A 16,523-nucleotide genomic window follows, 5' to 3' on the forward strand; every position below is an offset into this window, starting at 1 on the left:
CTTATTTTTAATGTGATATTTCCATTGATGCCATTTGTTCACGCCTCTAATCTTTCTCAGGACTCTCATATCTGCGGTCTCTAGTCTTTGGTCAAGTGTTTTACTTCTGACCCAGCTCTCAAATCCATAAGTTAAAACTGGTTTGAACTCTGTCTTCTTCTATATACCTAATTTAGTGTTCTGACTAATTTCTCTCTTATTCCATATGAATTTATTCATTTGACTTCCTACCATACCAGCTTTGTTGATTCTGTTATCTGTTTCCATATTTAATTTACCATCTTCACTAAAAACCAACTTTTATTCACTTTAAAACTTTCTTACATGTTATTCTTTTTCAATATGAAATTCAGTTTTATCCTGCTGAAGACTAAATAGTGATCACTTCCAATTTCAAATCCTCTATACACTCTGCTGTCTTGCACCAGGGAGAAAACATCACTATCAACAATAACATAGATAATGAGACTTTTCTTATTCCTCGCCTCTTCTCTCCATGTGAATTTGTGCACATTTTTATGTTGGAACATGGCGTTAGTAATAACCAGTCCATGTCCTAAGCAGAAATCCAACAAGTATTTGCCATTATTATTAGATTTGCTCTTTTCTCCAAATTTTCCCAAAATATATTTGTGTCTGACAGTCATTTCCTACTCTGTTATTTAGATCCCCAACAAGGACCAACTTTTCCTTTTTCATTGTATCAGGTGTTTCGTCTAAAGCATCAAAAAATTCCTCCACTTCTACCTTAGTAGAAGTGGAGGAATTTTCTGTGGAACCATCTGTGGGACCATAGGCACAAATAAGTCTCATTGTCCAATTCCCCATTCTGATATTTGCTCTCATCACTCTACTTGAGACTGCCTGCCATTCAAGAAGATTAGCCTCGTATTTTGTGTTGAATACTATGGCCACTCCTTCTCTTCCTTGATTGTTATTGCCTGAATATAACATTTTGTATTTATTGCTCAGAAAGATCTCACCAGTTTTTATCTTTTTTTATTTCAGTCGCCCCTATAATGTCGATCAGGTGCTTATCTAATTCCTCAACTAGCTCCATTTCTTTGCCATTCAGGTTTCCTATGTTGATAGTACCGATCTTTAACGCTGGTGATGTTGAGTTGTGGGTGTGCTTTCAGAGTTGTTCCAGTAGCTGACTTTTCGCTGTTCGCCCTGGCAAAAACAACGGTTTTTTTTCCAGGGCGAACAGCGTTTAACCTTGTTTAACCGTGGAAATGTCGCAGCCGGAATTAAATTTTGTCATGTGGTACCATCATTTTGTATATTGGTTTAAGCCAATAAGAATACAATTTGGTTGGCTAAATCCCAAATTGCCAGCCCATCCTTGTTCGTTCAGTATCCAGGTAGATACCTAACAGGGTGCACCACGAGAAGGTGAGGATTGGACATTAGGTTAGAAGCCCTGGTCGGTTCTCCGCATTTCTTTAAAGGCTATGTGGAGGTCTCCTCTCAGTTATACAGCTTTGACCCTTAAGCAAGATGTGAGAACATGATTAATCCAATTTCTAATTTCTTTCATTTCTAATTATGAATAAAATGTAAGAGACAGTTTGCCTTTTTTATTCTTAATTCTTCTATGGCTACATTCTTTTTAGTATTTTTTTTTATAGTGAGTATTTTAATTATATAATTTTGATATATTTTTTTTTTGCATATAATATCAAGTGTGTATTCATTTGGCAATTGCCAACTTTTCCCCTGGAGTTCCACCAACTAATTCATGACAAGCACTATCAGTTCTGCCTTTCTCAATCCATAGCAGATTTTCCAGACATAATCAACCACCTTTGTACCCAAGCCATTCAACAGTTAGGAGAAATTCATTGTTGCTTTTGATTTGATTGGTTTTGGGGGAAGGAAAGGAAAATTTAAGGTTGAAAGGTGGTTAACTGGCAGTAAACTTCCATGTAGACATTAAGAAATGTAAAGAACTGACCAGAACTTCTGTCCTAATGTCCAGTCCTCACCTTCATATAGTGCAACTCATCCGATACACCTAGATACTAAGTGAAAGGTAATGGCCTGCAGTTTGGAACTTAGTCAACAAAATTGTTTTCTGTTTTGGCTTAAACAAAAAACAAAATAAGGGTACGTGAAATTTCACGATAGCTGGGACTGTTTTCATCAGGGAATCAAGCTAACAATGAAAATTCAGCAACTAGAAAAAACTCAGCAGAACTGAAAGTAGGCGCCATCAACATAAGAAGTATGAACATAAAAAAAAAGTTGAATTGCACTAGAGGTGTACTGTATCAGTATATAACTAGGGTTACTAAAACAAAGAAGACTACAATAGATAATTTTCTGCTAAATAATAAATATAAGATGATATGTTTGGAGAGTTGTAATAAGGGAAATCAAGGAGCAACTATAGCTTTCAACAGTGAACATGAAGATTTTGATTGACAGTCAAATCAAGCAGAGTGGTATAGATAAATATCAATATAGAAAGTGGACAATGAAACTTATTTGTGCTTATGGTCCTGTAGAACATTCTACTAAAGGAAGAAGTGGAAAAATTTTTGTACACAATTAGAGAAGGCATCTGATATAAAGAAAAGGAAAAGCTGGTCCTTGTTGAATGAAGATCTAAACAGCAGAGTAAGAAATGAATTCCTGACATATTGATTTGTTTGGGGAAAATTTGGAGACAAGGGAAAACTTAATGATAAGTACCCAGCTGGATTTCTGTTCAATACACAGACTAGTTATTATTAACACCATGTTCCAATAGAAAATGTCCACAAATTCACATGGAGAGAAGATGCAAGAAATAACAAAAGTCTTGTCATTATTGATAGCAATGTTTTCCCACTGGTTCAGGATACAAGAGTATACAGAGGATTTGAAATTGGAAGTGATCACTATTTAGTGTTGAACAGGATAAAGTTAAATTGCATGTTGAAAAGAATAATGTGTAAGCGAGTTTTTTAAAATGAATCAAAGTTCAGCAGCTTTCACAGGTGAAGTGTAGACTCAAATACACAAACATTCTTTAAAAAAAAAAAGAAAGAGATTTAAAATAAGAACTAAACCTTGGAGATTCATGAAGAAACCATTGATTGATTCAGCAAGAGAAGCATGTGGTAAAGTTCTCCACAAGAATAGAAAAATTAGAATTCCCTTATGAATTTAGGAAGTTAAGAAGGTGAAGGAAAAGAAGAAAGTGTATCAAAAGTTTCAGGCAGTATGTTATCCTTGAGAATACAAAAAAAGTATGAAAGCAAAGCAGTGTATAAAACTAGCTAAATGAAAGTCATGGGAAGACTTCAGTAAGAATATAGAAGATAAATATCAGGAAAGTGGCAAAATATTCTGGAGGCTACTGAAAAAGCTTAGCAATGGAGAAAAAATACTATAAAAAGTATCAGAGATGACAAAGGGGACAAGAAAACTTGAAGATAAAGAATGTCTGGAATTATTATTATTATTACGTGATCCCTCCAGGGAGTCCAAAGTCTCATCGAGGGATGGCACCTACTCTACAGCTCTCTGTCTCGACCACTCAGTCCATCAACTACAATGAACCACAACTACCATCTACTCCAACATCATCTACTGCCCACCACCACCACTAGTATTTTCACAGACAATCACAAACGTCCATGCCCATAGCGGGATTTGAGCCCCAGGCTTTTGGCTGGAGAGCAGATACACTAACCACTCAACCAACCAGGCTGACAAATTTACTGGTCCCCCTAAAATTTCTATCCTGTCCTTTTCATCCTCATTAGGAGGGGACCGGTTGAGTCCCCTCCTAATGAGGTGTTTACTGGTTTATTAATGCAACAAGTTCGTCACTCCTCTGCTGCATCCCCTAAGGGTGATATTCATGACTGTATCTGTGTGTTCACGAGACCAGTTTGCTTGCTTGCAGGATGAAAACCCCCAGATAAACCGGGGGAAAAATCCTGCTGTCCATGCCCGAGACTGGCTAACTTGGCTATGACTGAGGAATATCCTTAATCTCCTCACGTCATCGACGGGAATCAAACCTAGGACACTCCTTCCCCAGGCATATGGTTGCAAAACACATAGCCACTAGGCTAACTGCGTAGACTCCTATATTTGAATAATTTGAATGACTGCAAAATTAAATAAGCAGTGACAGCATAACAGTTGAAAACACTCAACAGGAATGCAGTCAGGAATACATAGCAATATTTGAAGTAGAAAAAGCCATCAAAAACTTGAAATGTGGAAAGGCAGCTGGGGTAGATGATATTTGACCAGAAATGTTCAAATATGGAGGTATAAAAGTTTTACAGTGGCTATACTACGTAATTCATTGGGCCTGGTCAGAAGGTCGAACTACAGAAGATTGGAATAGAGCTCTCATAGTATCCATCTATAAAAATGGAAATATGAGAATTACAGAGGAATTTCCATACGAATTTTCTAGCAAGATTTATGCAAGTGAGAAATGGCTAAAAATATTGTGGAAGGGAAGCTTGGAGAAGAACAAACTGGATTCAGGCCAGATAGAAGTTGTCAGAATGAAATTTCCACTTTAAAAAAAAAGTGGAGAATTCATGTGAATATAAAAAATATCTGTATTTAAGTTTTATAGATATGGAAAAGGCATATGACAAGGTGCCAAGAGAAAAGCTATTCAAAATTCTATGGTGTAAATGGGACATTATATCAAGCAATACTTAGTCTATATTTGAGTTGTAAGTCAGCAGTTAAAATTGAAATAAGTACAGGAAGGCAACATGTTAAATCATGTGTGAGACAAGGTTGCACATTATCTCCACTGTTATTCATCATCTATATTAATCATATTATGAAGGAAAATGATATTGGAGATGTTAATCTCAGTTCTTTTCCTTTATGCAGATGATGTTATACTTCTAAGTAAATCCTACTGGATTTACTTAAGAAGTATGCTGGATTCCCTAAATTGAATAACTGGTAATAAATTTGGTATTAAAATCAGCATTAAAAAGATGAAGACAGTGAAAATAGGCAGAAACATTGAAAATGTTGACTGCATCCTGAATGGAGAACCTGAAGGCACAATTTTCAGTGAAGATGACAAATTAAATATGGAAACAGACAGCAGAATTAGCAAAGCTGGTATGGTAGGAAGTTAAATGAATAAATTTAAAATGAATAAGAGAGAAATTAGTCAAAATTTTAAACTAGCTGTATACAGGACTGTTCAAACCAGTTTTAACTTATGGTACTGAGAGCTGGGCTGGAAATAAAATACTTGATGAGTAACTGGAGATCACAGATAAGAGAGTTCTGAGAAAGATTAGGGAAATGCGCAGTGGCATCAATGGCAGCATTATATTAGGAAAGAACTTGATGTTGTTAGCATTCAGTAATGTGTATCAGAGCTAATCTCAGGTGGTATGGTCTTTTAATCAGAATGGGAGAGGAAAGATTAGCAAAACAAGATCTCTCATAAAATACTTCTCACCTTTCGGGTCATTAGTACCAGCCAATATTTTCATGTTACCTTTCTGCATCCTGACATCAGTAATATTATTAATTTTTGCACCAAGGACACAAGATTTTACTATACTTTCATTAAGTATTCCTGTGATCATAGAATCTCTGTAGAAAATGTTCTCCTTACCCCATTTCTGTCATATATTCACACAGTCTTGTTTCTTATCTTTAGCTATGCTAATCTCTCGATGTTTCTGCAGTTTTCAGTTTTGCACCTTCTCCTGTGAAGGATTACATAAAAGCATGCTATTTTCTTATTGAGGCCCTCTTCATTCTTTTGAGTATTCATCACTACATGTTCAATAATAATTTTGATAGTAATATTTTCTTGTCTACCGTCAATACTATCTACTCTATTCTACTATCACCTGCTCCATTCTCTCCACCCAAATAGCATTCATTCTAAAAACACTACAAACTTGCTCACCAGTGATCAGAAATGTTCAAATATGGAGGTACAAAAGGTTTCATTGCAGATTCACTGCAAAATTTTAAAGGCCTGCTCTGTAGAGTGAATTCCAGATGATTGCAGTAGAACTATCATCATATTCACCTATAAAAAAGACATAAAATGAAATGTGAGACTTACAGCAATTTCCATTATGACCGTTCCAGGTAAGATTTATCATACTTGACAAGATGCTAAGAATATTGTAGAAAGGAAACCTTGTGAAGAACAAGTTGTGGCTATTCAGTAGTTAGAATTGGAGGAGATATAGGAAGATTAATATAAAATCAGGTGTAAGACAAGGTACACTATCTCCACTGCTATTGTTCATCGTCTGTATAGGTTCTAAGGTTATAATGTTAAGAATATGGTATTAAACCTGATATCAAAATAAGAAGTATTCAACCTAGCTCAACAAATTTGGCTTAAAAATTAGCAATAAAAAGACATAATAAAAATAGGTAGAAACAAACAAACAAACAAACAAAAAATATCAACTGCATTTTCATTGTGAATATACATAGTATAAGTAAAATATTTCAGCAATTTGAGGGCCACCAGTGGTGATTTGCTGGTAGGTTTGTGAAAGATGGCTCCAGGTTCAGATAAGATTTTTTTGACTAATTAGTTGTAGATATCTCCGTGTGTATTTATGTGTAAGAGTTACTGTAGTTGCGCACTTGTAGTATTTGTTATAAAATCTTTGACTTCAAGTGAGGTATACCGACCAGCATCAAATCAAGATGGCAGAAGCTTTGTCTGTACATCTGTTAAATTTTGATTTTTGTTGTTTCGTGAAACACAAGGTGTGCTATGTGTATGCATTGGATTATGTTGATAAATTGTGAATATTTAAGGTGGAATAGAAAGTGGTATGTAAAGTGTGAATGTGGAGTTGACAGGTAGTGATGTATCAGTGACTAAAGGTGATGGTAGTAGGAGTGTAATGAGAAGATTGAATGCTCATCTGATAGTGAAGATGAGCAGATCACTCACTTAATGAAAAAGTGAGTGATCTGCTGAAAGTGAGTGATATGCTACAGTCAATAGTAGTATATGAGAGTAGCGAAAGTGAGAAGTAGTGTAGTAGAAATGTGGTGAATGACATTGCAGAGTGTAATAAGTCAGGAGAAGATGTGAAAGGTGGTGGAATGGTAGAAGAATGAATTAAGAACAGTAAAGAAGTTAGTATGAAAGATATTAACACAAGTGAGGATATTAGCAAAGAACTGGTAAAGTTGAGGAATGAATTGAAGTGTGGGCAGAGTGAGATAAGATATTTAAAGAAGATATTGGCAGTTGGAGGTATAAGAAGGTGCCAGTGTCAGATGAGGCAAAGATGAATGATTGCAATGGAATAGCAGAAAGTAGTGCAGTGTTGTATGGGGGGGAACTCTATGGCACAAGATGGGAATATGCCACAGGTGTCAAAAGTATGTCTATTAGGAGCAATGATAGAAAGCATGACTGAGACTGTAGGAAGGAGAGGAAATGCAGATGACTAGACCGTGTTGGTTGGAACAAATGATTTGCAAGGAAGTGTGAATGAAGTAGTGCATGAAGAATGCAGAGTGTGTTGCCAAGGTATGATAGCAGAGAGCTAAGGCGAAGAGCAATGATTATGAATGGTATGATAGCTAGAATCTGCAGGAAGAGAGGACTTGTTTGTGAATGTATGGAATAAATAAATCTGCAGATTGCCTGCATTTCATTGAGAGCAGTAGTGTGAAACTGGGCAGATTGTTGATGATAGGAGGAGAGCATATAGCTAGTCAGGGAAACCAAAACAAGTGGCTGGACTGTGAGTGTAAAGTATTAGAATTGGCATGAGAAAAGGGACAAAGAAATGCAAGATAGGGATTCAGGGACGGCCTTATTTGGGTCCAACAGAGTCAAATTATTTGATGACGGGATAAGGAATTGCAGGAAGGAAAGGGAAAAGTTGCTATGGGAAGTGTTTAGATATTAAGTAATAACCTTGATATTAATAAGGCTGTGGGAGTGGATGGGGATACCACGATGCACATTACAGGAATGTGCGAAAGAGCTGGCAGCTCTTGACTTGGTTGTTCAACAGAAATCTGGCATCACGAACAGTCCTAGAAGAGCAGAAAGAAGGGAAAATAGTGCCACTGCTGATGAATCTAAGTCATCAAACTATAGGCAAGTATAATATATGAAGTGTAGTGTTGAAGGTGTTAGAGAGGCTGGTTAGAGATAGAATTCAAACTTGAATTGATGAGAATGGAAATCTTTTGAGAGAGAGCAGCACGTATTTGTTAAGGAGAGGTTGTGCTTTAGTAACTTGATTACATTTTGTAATAGGGTGACTAGTGTATTGAATGAGGGAGAGATACAGTGATTTACTTGGATTTAGCTAAAGCATTTAATCAAATACCAAATGCTAAACTACCATTAAAATTGAGCAGGATGGGGATTGATAGTTGACCAATAGAAGCCAGTGAGTTACTTTGCCTAAAGCTGTTTGCTGATGATGCTAAATTAGGAATGTCAGGAAGTTCTGTTGTTGTTGTTGTTACAACAGGATTTGAATAGGTTGGTGCTTTGGGCTCAAAAGTGGAGTTATTTGAATGTTGCCAAGTGCAAACTTATGCACTTTGGTCAGAGAAGATGGAAGGAGGTTTAGCATATTGGAAGATGTGAGGGATCTTAACAGATAGGTACTTGAAGTTCAGGTGGCACATTGTGAAAGTTATAAGGGTTACCCAAAAAAACTGCTGATAGTTCCACTGTATATGGCAGAAATTAGGCCTCATTTGGATTTCTGTTCATAGATCTGGTTGTCTGGCAATATTGGTGATAAAGAAACATTGGAGAGAGAATGCAAAGGCAAATCACCAGGTCTATTCCAGGACTTGGGAATATTACACTTCCAAATCAAAAAAAAATTAGAATAATGAAAGAAAATGTGTTAAATGATTTGCTATTCTAATTTATTGCATAGAAAATAATTATCACCAAATATGAATTAGCATCATCTAAATCTATGTACTTTGTAGATTATATAACCATGTAAACACATAAAAACATATTATAAATTATAAGAAAATTGTTATTTGAAAACATTCACAAAATTAGAATAATTTTTAATGTGTTCCAAAATATTAGAATATTCCAAATATTTACTGATTAGTTTTGAGCATATTCAGTAGCTGCAGGACTGACTCGTGTTTGAGGAATCATTTGTGCACGAATTTCAGTTAATCATTTGCTAAACATGGGTTGAATGAGTGACATCAGAAGCTAAGAAGTTTCGTATGGTGTCTCTGCTCAAAGAAAGCTAATTTCAACAGTTTATAGCTATGGAATCGAATGTTCTCAAGCAAGTGTGAGTAGAGTATTAAGACAGTATTCTAATAATCGGAGTTTCGAAATAATTGCTGCAATAGAGGTCAAAAAGTAATAACTACATCAAGAGACGAGAGGAGATTGAAGAATATCATGAAGAAAAACCACTTCCAAAGTGTGAATTTGTGTAAATCTACAATGTTGAGATGACTTCACAAATTGGGTTTTAAGTCACATGTGCCTAAGATGAAGCTGCTTATGACTTCCAAGCAAAAGGCAGCTAGAGTGCAGTGGTGTAAACCAGGGGTGTTCAACCTGTTGATTGTGGAGCAATTTTTGGTCGATCTCTTGTGTATTCCTCCTTACTTACAAATTTAATTAAAACTGAAAACATAATATTTTATTTATCATTATTATTTATTATTTTTAATTCGCTTTAAGTGTATTGCTATTGTTTATTTATTTTTCGTTAAAATTGTCAAATCAGTAATTTTCTTATAAGTCCGAGTAAATGAATTAATTTGGATCAGTGAAAGTCAAACAGAAACAGTGAGCCGAGTGAATACGATTATAAGCAAAGTGTAAAAACTCGATTGTAGATTAAATATTAAATATTCCAAAGCACAGTACACCGATTTTTTACTTAGGTCAAATGTGTTAAGTTATCTTTACACATTTGATATCAACCTCTAACATGCCAATTGATTCTCTTATGGACATTTCTTAATATCCATAAGAATATTAAGAATATACCCATGTGAATATTGTAAAAAAATAAAATTTGTTTGTCTCAGTATAGCTTGTATTAGATGTTTTCGTAAATAACTCTTTTGAAGCTAACTGTATATACTGCTTTAATAAGAATATGTCAGAGTGTTAAAAACAAAGGCAATGTTTTTGTCGCCGAATCTGTACATGGTGGCATTAGAAAGATTGTTATTGAAACTTGTATGTATGAGAAAGGCTTGCAGACTCTAAGTGTAAACATCTTCGAAGTCAGGCAGAAAGAGTTCAAACAACTTTCCGATGGCCGACAACTTACAATCAAAAGAAAGCAGAGGAGAACCAAAGGCGTGCTGAACTTGAAACTTAAGACGAAAGACTCATACCAATTCTTTGGGGGGTTGCCAAACTTCATGCAAGGTCTCAGAGGAGGCCTAATAAAAAGGGACTGAAGCAAGCAGAAGGGGTCCAGGTTCCAGAATTGCTGTTAGAGAGGAAGCCGCCTGGTCCAGAGTCGCCGTCAGAGAGACTGCCAGGATCCACGTTGCTTGAGAGAGGAGTTTCCCGCTTCCAGAAAGGAGCTTCTCGGTTCGAGATGTCACTAGAGAGAGACTACTTCTAGGCTGCAGACATGGTTTCAAATTGCCGAAAGGAAGAGTTCCAATTGCCAGAGAAATTTTCCCTGCCAGAGAGGGATCCAGTTAACAGTTGGCGGCAGTTCTAGCTGTTGAAACAGCAGAAAAAGAAGGCAGTCATCCAGGCATTTTCAGTGAGCCCAAGCAGAGGAGAAAAGGCAAGGCAAATTTCCCAAAGCACCTTTGCTCGTAAGTTTTTCTTTTTGCTGAGGGAGAGTAACCTTTTGCTGGAGCTGAATGAACCCACAGCCCGCTACGGTCTCGATGAGATGCAGCCAAGCCAAAATTTCCTGAAGAGGATCTGAGACTAAAGAATTGCCATAGAACTTTTGACTTTTGACTGAATGTGAGATACAGACAGAGCCTTTGTAAGTTCAAAACTTTTATATAATTCCTGTTATAGTTGATACAAGAAAGACTTTTAAGATATATATTTAATAGTGTTAAGAAATGTCCATAAGAGATTCAATTGGCATGTTAGAGGTTGATATCAAATGTGTAAAGATAACTTAACACAGATTTAGGTAACCTCTTTACGAGTAAGCTTAGAGATTAATAAGTAAAAATTTGTAAACTGAGAGTAGGTAACCTTATGTGTTAAAGAAAGTATTTAATGTTGAAGAAAGAAGGTTCTAATTTTTGCTAAAGAGTTTTTATAGATGGATAGAGAAAGCAATTTCCCTGACGTTAAAATTGTGTATATTTCATAGTAATGTAAATAATTGTCATTTGACTTTCTTATTAAAAGAGTGCTACCTGTTTGTTTATTTACAACTGCACTGTTTCTAAAATAAATCGGACTTTTTGAGCAGGAATCTAAGTGAGTTGGCCAAAGCGTAAAATTAAGAAAAAGAATAGACCATGACTGTTTGTGAAAGTTTTAATGTAGGAATTTGTGTTAGAGAAAGAGAAATCTACCAGCCGTATATTTGAGTTCTTTTTGCTAATCAAAGATATTAGTGGCGCAGTCTCATTTTAAATAAATTTTCTAATATCTTAGGCATAAGACTCGTAATGCGAAAGATAGATAAAAATATCAAGCACGTAATAAGATAAACAAGAGAGATTCTGAGAGAGAGTAAGCATGCAAATTAGAATAACGGAGAATAAAATATAGAGTAAAAGATATCACAATTAATTAATAGAAATTACAAGTATACAAAGTTAAATAATAATAAAAGTTTGCAATGTCGCAGGAACAACTGGATTGCAAAAGTAGACGTATAACAAAAGCACATCGTATGCGTTTCATTTAGTTTGAGGATAATCATGATTATCAAAGAAATCGAAGACGTATCATTTTCACAAGGCATGGGAAACAGATTTTTTCTTTACAATGGTAAATGGAAAGTGTTGTTGTTTGATTTGTAATTCATCTGTAGCAATTCCAAAAAAATGTAATATTGAGAGACATTTTCGATCGCTACATGCAAAATATGGTGAAGATTTTCCCCAAAATTTCAAAATACGTAAATCAAAAATTATAAATTTAAAAGCAGGACTTTCTGGACAATAATAGATGATTTCGAAAGTAATAAATAAACCAATATCAGTCACTATTGCATCTTTGAAAGTGTGTCATTTATTAGCAAAAGCAAAAAAGCCTTTTACTGATGGAGAGTTAATAAAAGAATTGTTTCTTGCAGCAGCAGAATCTTTATTTTCTGATTTTAAAAATAAAAATGAAATCATTTTGAATATTAAAGATTTACAACTTTCCAGAACAACAGTTATGAGAAGAGTTGAAATTTTAAGTGCTGATCTGAATACTCAGTTAATGTCAGACATTCACCAGTGTGTTGTGTTTTCATTACAATTTGATGAATCAAACGACTTCACTGATATTGCTCAGTTAATGATATTTATTCGCATGGTATTTCAAGATTATTCAAGTAAAGAAGAACTTCTGAAAATTATACCATTATTGGGAAGGACTAAGGGAGAAGACCTTTTTTTCGGCATTTGATGAATTTGTGAAACAACACAAATTTCCGCTTTTTAAACTTGTGTCTATTACTACTGATATTGCTCCTGAAATGGTAGGTAATAAATCAGGCTTCATTTCATTATGTAAAAACGATGACAAATATCCAGATTTTTTAACGTGCCACTGTATTATTCACCAACAAGTACTGTGTAGTAAAAGATAAAACACAAAAGTTGTTTTGGATATTACATTTAAAATTGTAAATTCTGTTCGAGAAATCTGTTCGAGGAAAAGCCCTGCAACGGCAGTTATTTAAATTACAGGCAGATGATGATAGGGAGCTTCTGTTGTACAGTAATGTTCGCTGGCTCAGCAGAAGTCAATTTTTAAAAAGATTTCTTGTATTAATTAACGTATAAAACTTTTTCTTGGTGAAAAAGGAGATATTTATCCACAATTGAGTGATAAAAGATGATTGTTACACTTATCATTTTTAGTATTTTTCTGTACGAAATTAAGCAATTTAAATTTAGAGTTACAAGGTAGGGATAAAAGTTTAATTGACATGTTAAGTTCAATAAAAACTTTCCAACAATACTTACTTTTATTAAAGAAAAATATAAATGACCATGAATTTAGACATCTCCCATATTTATTAAAATTTTTTGAACAAAATCAAGAAATGCTTCGCTATGATTTAAAAGAATTTATTCGTGAAATAGAATTAGTTGAGGAAGAAATAAATTCAAGATTTAAATATTTTAATAAAACTGAAATGATTGTATCTTTTATCAATAATCCATTTCAAGAAAACTTGAACATCACAGAAATTTCAAATAAAATTAGTGGGCTGTTTGATATAAACCAAGCTGAAGTAGAACTTAAGATAATAAACATTCAGAATAGTATACATTTAAAATCAATAAACAATGAAGTCATTTGGAAGCATGCACATGAAAAATTCCAAATATTAACTGATATTGCACAAAAAATTCTGTCGTGTTTCGGATTGACATACTTGTCAGAATCCGCTTTTTCAAATATGAATGTCATAAAAAATAAATTAAGAAACCAAATTACAAATGATCATTTGGATGATTGTCTGCGATTGGCCACTTCTTCATATCAACTTGACTATGAAAATATTGCAAGGTCCAAATAATGCCAAATTTCACATTAACTTTTTTTTTTTTTTTTAATCAACCAGCATTTCCTGTAACTTGTGAGTTTGTAATGAATCTGTTGTTTTTTCTAACTTTGGTTTTCCAAAATAGAGAAATAAATATTTTATTCCAATATATATATATATATATTTTTTTTTTTGTTGTATTAAAATAATTAAAAGTGATAAATAAATTTTTAAATATACAAAGTTTTTAGTTTTGTATTTTTTTTAGTTGTTTATTTGAATGCGTAATCAGATATCAGGTTGGGGTAACGTGATCTATATAAGAGAGTAGATTGCCGAATAACTTTTTATAGAAAAGTAGCTCGCATAGTAAAAAAGGTTGAACACCACTGGTGTAAACAAAGACTGTTGTGGGGTCAAGAGGACTTGAAAAAGTCCTCTTATTAGCGATGAAAATATGTTTTGTGTGTCCCATGATCATCAAAGGATTTGTTTGGCATTTTAAGCAAGAAGCATTCGATAAAGAATGTATGAAACGTTTGGTGAAATTTGCACCCTCTGTCATGTATGACTGCAAGGGTCCAGGTAGGCTGCATATTGTGTACGAAAGAGTCAGTTTCAAAGTGTTCCAAAAAATTCTTGAGCACTTTATGTTACCAGCATCAGAAGATTTATGTGATGGTGATTTCCTTTTTTCACCAAGCTTCAGCTTCTTGTCACACTTCCAAGACCACTACTAGATTGCTCAAAGAAAGGCAAATTAGTATAATTCCTTGACCAGCAGAATCTCCAGATTTAAACTCCAATGAGAATTTGTGGGAAATTATGAAGAAATGTCTTCAAGAAGTTGTCCCAGAGACAAAAACGAACTTGTTTCTAGTCTGCAGACCATATGGGCTTGTTTTGATAAAAAAAAAGACTGTGAGCCACTAGTAAATAATATGCCCAACCGTTTACAAATGGTCATAAAAGCTAGGGGGGGGGGTGCAACAAAGTACTGATTATCATGTTGTTTCTCTTTGACTGGAATTTTCATATTATTCTAATATTTTGAACCACGTTAAAAGTTATTCTAATTTTGTGAATGTTTTCAAATAACAGTTTCTTATAATTTATATTACATTTTGATGTGTTTACGTGGTTATATAATCTACAAAGTACATAGATTTAGATGATACTAATTCATAATTATTTTCTATGCAATAAATTGGAATTTCAAATCGTTCAACACATTTCCTTCCATTATTCTAATTTTTTGGTTCGGAGATGTATGTATGAGGACAGATTAAGAGATGTGGTCTTCATAGCTTGGTGAATAGGTGGAGGGAGTGATATGATTGAAATGTTGGTGAGAGGAGCCTATCAAATAGATATCAAATTATTGCATAGAATGCAAGAACAGAAGGTCATCCCTGGAAACCATAAATAGGTCATTTGAGTAAAGAATTGAAAAGGAAATTTTTTGCTTGCAGGGGGTGAATGCTCCAACATTGAAATTGTTCCAGGCAGGGTATGATAGCTATTGTGGTTTGTTCATGTCCCAGCCACTCCAATGAGTCTTCAGACTCCGTGGAGGATTGGAAGTAGTACTAATTTTTAATGAAGATGGCAAATTAAATACGGAAATAGATAATAGAATATGAAAAGGTGATATGGCAGGTTCCAGTTAATGAAATTTATATGGTATGAGAGTAAGTGGTCAAAACACACTAACACTAGCAGTATACAAGACAGTGTTCAAACCACTTTTAACTTTTAGATCCGAAAGTTAAAAGTGGTGAATTTGATCAAATATTAGATTTGAACAAATGACTTCAGTTGTAAAATTCATTAGCTCTGCTCACCCAGGCAGGAGTATGTGAGCAGAGCTAATCTGAGGTAGTATGGTTACTTAAACAGAGTGAAAGAAGAAAGACTAGCAAAAGAGGTGTTTGATGCTGGGATGGCTGTAAAAAAAAAAAAAAAACAGAGGTAGACCAAGATCTAAGCAGTTGTTGCAGTTAGAAATGCCTTAAAGATTGAAGTGTAGAATCTAACAGTGTTGGGATGGGCAGATTAATTTGGAGAATAATTATGATAGGAAGCTAGTTTTAATATAAACTTGATCAAGTACTATCATAAAATTCCTAATATACACCTTTTGAGAGTATATATATCAAGAATTTAATATTAATGATGATGAATAATTTACAAAAAAAATTGAAATCATCATAAGACTAACTCCAACCTAAAATTGTAAAGTTCTTTTTATCCAACATTAGAGAGAGTACCAGAAATTGGATGCGAGTTCTTTTCTTATGTTGATTACAATTTTGAATCATATACACTGCTATATTTTTAGTGCTTGTGTACGTACTGTGAAGTTTTGTTCAATTGCTAACATTTTGTTAGCAATTGAACAAAAAATACATTCAATTGCTAACATTTTGCTGGATTTCCAGCAAAATGTTAGCAATTGAATGTATTTTTTATTTTGTTCTTGAGTTTGATACTGCTTACCCTGAGGTGAACATGATTTCTTGTGGTACTGAAATTGCTTCTACCCCAAAAAGGACATGGTATTATCAAATTTCATTTTGCAATAAAAGAATTTCTTCATTATACAAATTTGAAGTCAGTTTCCATTTGCTTATTAGATGTTAGTTACAAATTCCCTATTTTCAATAAATGCATGAGAAAAATATTTCTATAAATGAAAACTAATATCTTATTAAGTTAAGAAGCTAGCCTAGCTTTCCCTAATTGCATTGTATTTACCATATACTTTTCTTTTATATAACTACTAAATAAGGGACCACATAGGTTCACGTTCATCAAAAATTTTTCTTATGATGCATGGAAATTACTTTTTTTTTTGTCTCATGGTAGTCC

The 16,523-nt window shown here is 34.2% G+C and overlaps 1 protein-coding gene across 1 annotated transcript in view; it reads left to right on the forward strand.

Moving 5' to 3' along the window:
- The window catches only part of barr (non-SMC condensin I complex subunit H), a 346,268-nt gene that overhangs the window by 114,488 nt on the left and 215,257 nt on the right, over positions 1-16,523 (forward strand). The gene's annotated exons all lie outside the window — the stretch shown is intronic.

Source organism: Typopeltis vanoorti, chromosome 4, assembly GCF_054136105.1.
Source record: "Typopeltis vanoorti isolate ZY-2024b chromosome 4, IOZ_Tvanoo_1.0, whole genome shotgun sequence".
NCBI lineage: Eukaryota > Metazoa > Arthropoda > Arachnida > Uropygi > Thelyphonidae > Typopeltis > Typopeltis vanoorti.